Raw genomic sequence first — 11,741 nt, forward strand, 5'->3', positions numbered from 1 at the left:
TGATTAACATCTGCCTCATTCTCCTCTTAGTTGTGAATACTCACCTGTTCATACGATGAGACAGAGACGTTGATGACTTCAGCAGAGCCGTGACTCACTTTAACCTGAGCAGAGGTTTCATGCAATCTTAAAGTGTCTGCAGCGTCTGCATTTTAAAGTAATAAAATCAAACAGAAATAAGTATTTGCCTCACTTTGTATGCTGTGTGTAAAGAAATGTTGACTGTATGTGTATGTATGTATGCTCTCTACATTTTCACTTATACTTAATGAATAACAATGATTCTTCCACCTCTGCGTCAAACACAAAAAAGGAACATGCTGATGAAAATGTTAAGTAATATCAGCTAGTGAAGACACCAGAGAGAAGAACATAAAGACATCTGGAAGCACCTTGTGCAAACAAAGACAATATTTATTGAGGCTCCTGATGCAGCAACACATGGGAAAACCACCAAGAACATGTGTTTTTCATTCACATGTGGCTTTTTGCAAAAGCAACCAATCTGGAAAAGCTGCAGTTTGTTTTATCCATCAGATTGTCCAGTTAGGAGCATTAAAAACACCATTTCAACTCCTAAACAGAACACTGATGATAGAAATTGGTTAGGTTAAGTGATAGGTGTGCTTGGTTTCCTCCTTTGTTGGCATGCAGTTGTTCAGTTGAGGCTGGAGTGATTCAGGCAGTTTCAGGTTCCTGTGATCTTTAGCATCCAGCCCAACAACTTGAAACTACCTACATCACACAGCTCTTGTATCCATGCAGTGACTGTACTCATGGCGGCGGCAGTGACCAAAACTACAGGGGGAAGCACTCCAGCTGGTTCTGGGTTTCCACACAGGGTTAACAGAGTACAGCACAGCACTGTCCATCAAAACCAATAGAAAAGTTTTCTCATTCAGTGACTACCATTGATCTGAAATGCAATTTAGATGTTATGTTCTAACTCCACATGGGAGACGATCTCTAAAAAATAGAGCACATGACACTTAAATTCTCAAGTCCTCATTGTTTGTGAAATGGGGATCTATGGGAACATTTTCTGATTGGACACAAATCATCATAGCCCAGTATCTGTTGGAATGACATGCCAACTGGACGATTATGCACTTCTTGATTCACATTCAATGGCAACCTTCAGGGCCAACAGAGGAAGTACTGCATCATTTATGAAGCAACGTGGAAAGTGAATGTAGCATGTCCGACTTTCATGCAGAAGACTGGAGTTGGTCTCCAATTAAAGATTTTTAAATAACCAGAACAACAATGCTTGTTGTAGTTGACTTATCTGAAACTACACTTGAACAATCTTTTGTTTTACATAACCACAATTTTCCCTCTATATTAACTGTGTTGTAGAAAGCAACAACTTACATAACATTAGCATTGGATATATTCCAGGGTTTTGCAGAATACATCCAGTATTAAAGTTCTTGTCTGGCAGTAGGGTCACAATGATGCACACCGTTCTCGTTCCCAGGTTGTCAAATACCCTTTATCCAGACGCATGCAACTAATTCAAATGCAAACCCGCAGCAAAATTAAACACAGAGCCAGGTGACGTAAGAGCAGAGTCCACTGAAGCAGGAGTTTGGGGTGGATGGGTGGGTACCCAGGGTACCAGCGTTTGTGTTGTAAGTCAACTATGACTTATTTAAACTTCCATAGCGCAATTAAGTTATATGACATATGTGATGTCACATACATACTGTACTTAACATTCATCAAGTCCAAATACATACTCATTTTAACCCAAACCATGTTATTTTCCTAAACCTAATCAGCTAGTTTTGGTGCTTAAACTCAAGCAAACTGTGACAGTTTCACAACATTAACCTCACGTTAAAAAGGCTTTCTGACAGGCATTTCATGCAGATAGGAACCATGTCATTGGTATTTGACAACCTGGTTCTGACAATGAGTTGGATGACATTGTCACTACCTTCTAGGATCATTAGAAATGGCTCTCATGACTGTTTCCTAATCTGCCACTGCCATGGTTATGGTTTGGTTAAGTTTGGGGGAAAACAACACTGTTGGAATAGTTTGACATTTTGGAAAATATGCTTTTTTGCTTTCCCCTTTCTTTTGTCTGTACAGTAAAGACATACAAATTCCTGGAGTCTTGTGAGGTTGCTCTAGGAAGTAACTGGTCGATATTTAAAACCACAAGGTGTTGTTTTTACACTTCAGTTATTGTGCAGATCAAACAATCAAGATATAACATGTTAATCAGTGAGCTTTAGAGGTGCTGCCTGATGGATTTTGTTACCTCTGGTCAGATCTAGATTAGCTGTTTCCTCCTGTTTCCAGTGTATGTTCTAAGGGAACAGGAAACCCACAGTAATGTCCTATGTTTAAGTCACATGCTTTCTGCACCCAACCAAAAAAGGTTTGAGAGATGGGAGTTACTATTCACGTGATCACAAGAGGGCTCATTTCAGAAAAACAACTGAAGTGTCTGAGCAACTAATGTTGTTAATGTTTTTTTTTTTTTTTTCTTAATGTTAAACATGACATTGTTACACAAAGATGAAGGACTTTTCCATGTTACGCCAATTTGCAGATAAGATTATGAGTTGTCTTGAGACTAATGAGATATCCCATTGATGTGACACCTCACTCCACATGAAGTGGTTTACATAATCTGGTCAAACTGTCAGGCAGTCTGACCGCCTTGGGGTCTTGCTCTGGCTAATTTGGTGAGTACAGTGTCATTGTAAGCGGTCCAACTGATGGCCAAACCAAAGAAAATAAGATCCAGATAAGAAACCAGAGTTTTCCATTAATAACTGTAAGCATACGGAGTCATCAGGCTATAGAACACAAGAATGTGGGAGGAAAATGAAGGAATTTAGCTGCTTTTTATTGTTTCTAGTGTTTATCATGTTACAGAACACATTAGCACAAATTTCATTACTTGTCACGTCAGATTCTTTCCCACCAAAACTTCTCACAGCTAGCCCTGCTGGTGTGTTTTTCACATTCGGAATCCAGTTCACATGTGGCACAGAATCAAAACACCTCAAGAATACAGACTATATTTTATAAAAGCCAAGAATCATCTGAAAGACTGACAAATGCAAATCTATGTTAATTGAATCACAGTTTAATCATCACGCAAATACAATGACTCGGTTGGGGTTTTTATGTGACAGTTGCAAGACTGGAAGTATTACTGTCCTCTGGTTATAATCAAATGATTCAAGTGCATGTGACTGAATCCAGCAGCAGGAGGTCAGACTGCTGCAGTAAATCATACCCAACAAGTAAAATCCCTTCAGCACCAGATTCCTGCTTGACTTAATGAATATCCAATTGTGTGACCCCAATGCAAAAAGAAGTTTGGAGAATCTCTCCAATGGCTTCGCCTGAAGCTGCAAGGTGATGATACATGATGAACTCAAGGAAGGAAGCCAAGACGGCCTGAGGTCAACAGAATACAAGACGTTAATTTAGGATGAGATGTGGATCTCTGTGAAAAACAGAAGAAAGGTCATATCTCTTTAGTCTCAGACAATCAGCCATGTGCATCTGAGAGACAAAGCTGACCATCAAAAGGGAATGAGACAGACAGGAAGGACGACAAGTAAGCCAGACTTTCAAGGAGGCGCAAAACATCCTTTGGAGTGTCTTTTGTTGACCACCAATAAGCAATAAGGGGCAATAAGGGGCAATAAGGCAGCCGTAAAACCACACTATGCAGTAATATACACCACTTGTACAACTGCCTCCTCCACTTCCTCCTACCACCAATAAACGAGTTGGTCAATTACCCCTGTGGTAAAAAGTAAAGGTGGGAGAGAGAGACAGATGGGAAAAGGAAAGAGGCATGCAGACGGGCAGGGAGGCAGACAGGACAGAGATGAAGCAGGAGACAGTGTGGCGCTGCAGAAATGTTGCTGTCTCAACATGGCGCCTGCAGACCTGCAGCCTGGGAACTTAGGCTGTCCTCCCTCCTTCCTTTAATGCGAGTCTCTCTATCTTCTCTGTCTCTATTCCCTTCCCTTGTTTATTTCCTTCTGTTTTCTCCTGCCTGCCCCACTCTTCTCTTTTTCTTTGCTCTATTTTCTCACCACTGAATTACAATGAGCACTGCTTTCCTTTACTCCAGTGTCTTTTCTTTCCCTCCTCTCCTCTCCTCTGCTAACAAACGGACAGCAGCTGGCTATTGCAGCAGCAGAGGAAGTTCAGCCATGTGTTCCTGATCAAAGCGCCACATAGAAGCCCCGTGGGTCGCTTCTCATGCAACATAACTACTCAAAGTATTGCATTTAGCCTGCGATGAAACACGGTGATGGTCAGGTTCAGGAACACGGGTCTGTTGCTGACTCACTGTCCTGTCCTGTCCTAACATATTGAGATTTCCAACTGCAGTGTGATTTCATAACCTGACCCTATCATCTGCACATGTAGTACCCCAACATCTCATTTCAACCTGGTATGACGATTGGATACTGTAAGATAATATTTCAGAGCTGGCTCCACTCTTCAGCCACTGTCTTGAACATTTAACCTGCAAGAAACAGAAAACTAGTTTATGTAGTATCTACAAAGAGAAGCACAGAGACAACATGGGTCATTTACTGAGGCACTATCAGTGCATCTGATAGTAATAAAACTACTAGAATTGGATGGCTGCAGAAATGTACATGATGCTTTAGCTAGGACTCAAATGCAGACTTTGTGGATGCAACCAAGGAGTTTTTAAAATTATAAATACCACTATTACCAGTGATCCTGCAGCTGCAGAATGAAAAATGAACAGGAAAGTAAAATAAAGATTAATGTGATAATACTTGGCTAAAAATTGGCTCTACAAATACACTGGGCAAGTGTACCCGCGCGCCGTTTGATCTGTTGATCATGCAATATTACAAGACAATAGCGTATGCTTGTCTTTTATCTGCGCCTCTCTTCATCTAAGGGAAGCTCCCTGCACCATCTGCATGTCTTGTGTTTTCAACTGAAGTGAACAGGAAGTGGAACTCGTTAAAATTCAGAAATAGAAGTTAGAACGCTCTCACAGGAAATATTACATCAATAGAACCGCGAACATGTTTCCCACAGACTGGAGTTAGCTGGAGAATTGACTGGAACGGGATAACTACAAATCAGCGGAGTTGTGATGCCCACTGGCATGAATATGATTTGAATGCGTTTTGATCCTCTCCTGCTTATTTTACAACTGTGCAGAGTGTTACTGTGACTAATACTACTACTATGTTTCAGCTGATATTACCACAACACCAGTGGCAGCACTAATGTGACAGTTTACACTGTCTGCACTACTAATTTCTAATTGTTGTGTTTCCATCGATGTCTCTAGCAGAGAAAATCAACATGAGCCTTTACTCTTATTTCCACCAATGAACGCTACTAAATATTCTTATATTTCATGTATTGTTCACAGTGATATTGATATAGATTAAAGATAAATAAAGAAAGCCTTATGGTCATTTCATATTAAGACAACATATGAGAAACAATGGGAACTATCTCATGAAACATAAATCTGATTGTACAGTTTCGTCTGCTTGTGTGTTACAGTTGAACCATCTCTGAGACGCAGACTGGTTTTGACTGATTTTGGTTGAGGAGAGCGAGAGATGACAAACAAGCTAAATGCATAACTATAATATGGCATAATAATATAATTCCAGTGTGTTTAAAATGAACTCTTCGCATCATCAGTACTTTTAAGATATCACCGTAACACAACCTTTTTTGTTCTTTTTTGTTAAAGAATTCAGCTTCACATATTATTTAATCATCAATTATGGAGCTTTTTTTTTAAATTTGCCATTTTTAACACAGTACAAATGTAGCAGTGGAAAATGAAGCGCTTTATTATAAGAGTGTGTCATGGAAAAAGGAAACAACAGTAGAGGCTTCAGATGGGAGAGCAGCTTTACAGAGTTTACACAAAAAGGAATTCTTCTTCTCACAGAAAAGCTTTACAAATTGGAAGATTTTAGATCTTCATGTTAAAGCTATAAAGACATGTCTGCAGGGCTGTAGCTGCCAGTGAGCACACTGAGTTTAAGTCCACTGTTTGTTTATTTTATTTTATTTTTTTTTAATTTCATTTTCTGTGAATTTCTGAGGTTTAGTAATCTTGAGGGAGTTTGCATTGGACAATGAAACATACACATGCTGAGTATTTTATAAGGTCAGTTATTTTTAGACTCATTTTGATGACCTTCACTCAGACTGAATAACAAGTGAACACAGTTGTTTTGGCCGAGAAATATTCCAAATGTGCTTTTTTGCCTTTTGACTGGATAATGGATAATAATAAATAAATATTTTATCCTGAAATCGTGTCTTAATGTATTTCTGTTTATGTGTTTGGTAGTTTTAATTAGTTTGGGATCATATCAGTGACTAACAGTGACTAATATGTTGAAAGGTGGAGTAGGCCTTTAAGTGATTAAAATGTAAAGTGATTAAAATTTTCGAATTCTACTTTATACACAATATAGCAGTTCTAGGAAATGTATTATATTGTGTTAAAAAGTTCAGATATTGTCTTTAAACTACTGTAGAACTGTAGACCTGTGCTCCACCTCAGCAGACATCGTGCAGACAGAACGGGGTCTTGTTGGGTTTACAGGTGTCAGGTATGATTTTTAAACAAAACCTCACATAAGCATGTCAGCTACTGTCTGAAGACGCATATTAGGACCAGCTCACACACAATGTCTCGCTGTTGCTGAACCCACACTGAAGGCTTCAGCATTTCTAGTTCAGACTTTTAAGAAGGCTCTGGGGCACTATGTAGACGGTCATGTTGGGAAATAAAATTGACAGAAGCTGAATAGTTAATAGAATACATAAAATATGGAAAATCCGAATAATTCATCAAAGCCTGTTAAAGGGTTCATTGTGACCTCAGTGTTTCTAAAATCCTGGCTGCAGTCCCGCTTCCTTCACATCCTTCAGCCTTGAATGAATTCATAATAAATAAAGGGATCGCTACAAATCAACAGCCATCAGCTGTAAACAATCTTTGACTTTTCACTCCACAACCTCCTGTCATCATGCACAGAAAAAAGCACACACTCACCATTAGATGAAGACAGGCAGGCTGAGTCCAAGTTGCCTGTGTGGGAAATCAAATCAAATTGAATTAAGTATGAAGTGCTTCGGATATGTGTTTGGAAAGGAGGTGGATAAAGGCGCTGGGACAAAAATAGAAAATAAAAAAAAAAGCCGTGAAAACAACAAGACAGTGTCCCACCCATTCATATACCCAGCCTATACTGTCCCATGAGCTCTCCTCCTCCTTTACGTCAGTGTGCGGTCCAATGCAAGAGTCCTAGTTTGTTTGTTAGTTTGTTTTCATCTTCATAAGCTCCAAATAAAAGCAATGTTTTTTGCATCTGGAAGTCTCAGCCAATCCAAAAGCTCATATTAGTTATCACAATGATATTCCGTCAAACGGCCCTCACTCCCAGACAGAAAGAATAGGGCCGGATAGAAATAGTTAGGTGGTAACTGACGTCATATTTTTTTTAGACTAAGCTTTGATCAACTGACTGATCTCGTGCCAGCCGGCCTGCGCTGCAACTCGAGCCCTGTGTGTAAACTGTGTGTGTGTGTGCGTCCAGCGTGTGAAAGGTCTGTAAAACTGCGGCTACAAAGGACAGACGCTACACGCTCCGTTAATCGCGACTCACGCCCTCCTCTTCCTCATCCTCTCTGTGTTTTCCGCCGTCACGCAGTCCGAGCCGGGCGGTCCTGTTCTGCATCAGTCCATCAGATGCTGAGCCGCGGCCCCGCTCCGCCACGCATCTGCTTCATACTCATCCTCATCTCCGGTTCTGGAACCAGATCTTCACCTGCCGGTTGGGCAGAGCCGCGCTCCCGCTGATCTCCAGGTGGCGCTGTCGGGTCATGTACATGCTGAAGAGGAAGTCCTTTTGAGTCTCCAGGGTCTGCTGTGTGGTGGGAGGACAGCGCTTGTTCCTGTTGGCCCGGGCCGACAACCAGGAGCGAACGGTCGGGCAGTCCGGGCGCCTCTGACCATGCTCATCTGCAAGGGTGGAAAGGAGACAGAAATGACTGCTGAAAAGTGAATTACTTAAATGGAAAAAAAGAAAAAGAAAAAGAAAAAGAAGAAGAAGAAGAAGAAGAAGAAGAAGAAGAAGAAGAATTTACACAATGCCTAGTGAATATAACGGAAACTGTAATTCTGTAATTTGCATCGATGGACAAATAACATCTTTTTTTTTTTTTCAAGCAGTGAAGAAATACAGAGGCCGCAATTTTGAGTTTGCGTTAGATTTTTGGGTGAAGGCCAAGATACATTTAAACAACGCAATTATGATAAATTAATCACGAAATCTCAACAATTAGGAAAAGTTGTATTAGCAATGGATATTTCTCTATATTTCTGTTTTCCCACGTGTTATCCCAAACACACACACTACTACTATTACTCGGCCTACTACTACTGCTAGTTACTATTATTATTATTATTATTATTATTACTACTACTACTACTACTATCCAGTTTGGGCAATTTGCTGGAATTGAAAACGACAGACGACTCTGTGTGTGTGTGTGTGTGTGTGTGTGTGTGTGTGTGTGTGTGTGTGTGTGTGTGTGTGTGTCTGTGTCTGTGTCTGTGTGTGTGAGAGAGACAGAGAGAGAACAAAATGTAGCATTTTCACAGCCTGACACGCATCACTGTGGGTCTAATGTTAGTGTTATATTTATTAACCTTTAATGTTGTATATGATGTCGGCCTGCTGAGCATTTAACCTTCAGAACATGCTGTACATTTTTAAAGAGATTTTGTTGTGCGAGCTAAAGCATAAACACTGACTCTTGAAACGGTAATAGTGGCGCGGAGGATGGTGATGAGAGTTTGCTAAAATGCGTCAGATAAGAAAAAAAAAAAAAAAAAAGATAATCTAAGAAACAATACTGGGAGACATTTTTGAATTTTTCGAGTAGCGCTGCTCCAGTTCAGTAAAGACGCGGCTTACATTTTAAATTCATTAAAAATCAGCAAATGGATAGTTATTATTCGGATTATTATCCTGCGTAGTATAAATTACTAATATTAAGTTCATTACCATTATTGAATAGAAACGTTAGCACTAAATGTGTGATCATATTCTTATTCTTATTCTTATTCTTCTTCTTACTACTACTACTACAACGTTGCAGAGCATTTGAGGACATTGGGCGGAAAATGTATTCATTTCCATGTGGACCAGAACTACTAAAAACTAAAAACGGCTAAAAAGTAGAGTGAATGATTTAATAATTTGTCAAACTTCTGACCGTTTGGAGAAGAAGCAAACAGGAGAGAGGTCGGAGTACAGAGATGAGAAATCGCCTTATGTAAAGCTCTTGTTTAAATACGCTGTGATAATATTAAACTTGGCATGTTATGACAGAAAACAAGCCCGCAGCCTTGGTTCCACGTCATGTATTCACACCTCTGCGCTCCCTCTGCATTCTGGGAAGTGCCAGGATTCTCTTTCAGCGCACAGAGTGAGACGTTTCAGCCTTTACTTGAATCTCTTTTCTTCCACATGCCCACTTTCATCCATCAGTTCGTCGCCATATTTAGCCAGGAAACTGCTCGGCCTCTTTATCTTCCACAGAAATGCTCCTACAGAGCGGAGTATAGGCTCGCAGCTGAGAGCAGCAGCGGGTAGTACAGCTAATATTAAACCTCAATTTACGTTTTCTTCGTGCTTTGCTCGTTTTAGACCGAAACCTATGGGTTAATAATCGTAATTTACGATGACAAGACTCCCATCCCACTGAGTAGATACGATTTCAACATGGCATCTCTGCTTTCATGTCTCCGATCACGCAGATCTAAGGTTATATTAAAGAACGCAACTGTAGCTGCTCAATGTGCAGCAGGAAAGATCACATGCACATCATTTACTTTCCTCCACGAGGCTTCCACTTCAATTCCACTTTATTGAGCCTCATTTAGTCTGGACACATAACATCATACAGTCAGTTTAGGGATTATGAATTCAGTCTTATGTTACATATTATGGGACAGTAAAGCAAGGGAAATGCCATTTTTCATCAACAAAATCCTGACAATTACTTTTTTTTCGTTTCTTTTTTTTCTGACTCAGAAAGTCAGAAACTCACTGAGCAGCTGTAAGATTAAACTCACACACAGAATAGGCCTACAGCCTTCATAGAAATATCGAAAATACATTTTTAAAAAGAACTACACCCGTCATCTAAATGTAAACAACAGACTCCAACTATTAAATATAATGCATGCGTGTCTTTTCGGCTACGAAATCTACAAATTACGAAAAGAAAAACGCTGCTGTCCTGTCGCCTGTAATACAGAGCACGAAAGAACCGACAGGCTTACATGGAGGAATACAATCCATGTCCAATGATCTTCCTCAGCCAGCAGAAGAAAAGTCATCTCATCGTCTCAGTAATAATCAGCAGATGCAAGGAACAGAAATAGGAGTTACACAGAGAAAGGCAGGACTGTTTTTTTTTTTTTTTTTTTTTTTTTTTTTTTGCGCGCGCGTGTGTGTGTGTGTGTGTGTGTGTGTGTGTGTTGTCTTTGTTGTGCTGGACACAGAGGAAACCGGAAGTAGCGGCTCATGACTGCATTTCATTCGTTTACTGTTCGGCTCCACACGATGAAGGAATGCACATGATGTATTCGCGTCCTCTTTGTATCATGGTTCACTTCAGAACTGGCTCTGTTCTTGATTCAGCGCCTGCTGCTGAACAAAAAGCGCCCTGTTCCCTTCATTTTGCTCTGCATGCCGACTCAGGCGAGAGGAGCAGGGCCAAACACCGCTGCGTTTGCTTTATGTCCGTGGACTAAAGTGCGGGGCGTCGCCACAGCAGGCCGGGCTCGCTCGGCCTTTCCTGTCCGGCTGCTGGACACGGGAAGAGGGCAATTGAACCCTGGTGGAGCAATAAATTCATTCCAGGGAGAGACGAGGTGGGGGAAACGTGTCTTTGTCTCGAAGAGCCCACCATAAAACGAAATAAAGAGAAGTCAGAAAGACGGTGTGATGCAGACAGGAAAGGGAGGCAGGGGGAGTCACCTTGTCTCGCCTCCAGACCAAACAGCCCCCCCCCCCCCCGCTGCCTCTTCTTCTTTCCTGTTTATGCGTATACGCCGTGTCTTTTTTTAACAGTCCACCTCCAGCTGTTGTTTTTCAGTCTCCTCCTCTCTTTCTTCATCCATCCCGCCTCTCCCTCCTCTCTCTTTTAACACTCATCCCTCGCTTCGTTCCCTCTTCTTTAAATCTTCCTTCATCCACTTTTTCTTACTCCACTTATATCGTCTTCCCTCTCTGCCTATAGCATCCCTTATTTCGCCGTTCCCTTCCCCTTCCTCCCTCTATTTCTTTTAATATTTCCTGTTTTTTCATTTTTCCATCTCATTTTCCTTCTCTCCTCCTCCTCCTCCTCCTTCCCTCCATACCTTGTATTTGTGGTGCTGGTACCGTCCACCTCTCTTCAGACCGGCCTCCTCCGTGCAGCTGCTGCCGCTCTCCCTGCAGCTCATTTGGACCTGAACCGAACACATCTCTCATTGCTCCTTGCCGTTATTTCCACTTGCGTCACTCACGGAACATCAGCAGCACTCCACTTCCTTGTACATCCTCTTCTTCTTCTCATCCACCAGGAAGCTCGAGGTACAACATGAGCTGTGCTGAAGGCGTGAGGTGTCCACGGGGCTGAAGGTGTGCACGGACCGAGAGACGGAGCGT

Source organism: Chaetodon auriga, chromosome 16, assembly GCF_051107435.1.
Source record: "Chaetodon auriga isolate fChaAug3 chromosome 16, fChaAug3.hap1, whole genome shotgun sequence".
In the NCBI taxonomy this organism is placed as follows: domain Eukaryota; kingdom Metazoa; phylum Chordata; class Actinopteri; order Chaetodontiformes; family Chaetodontidae; genus Chaetodon; species Chaetodon auriga.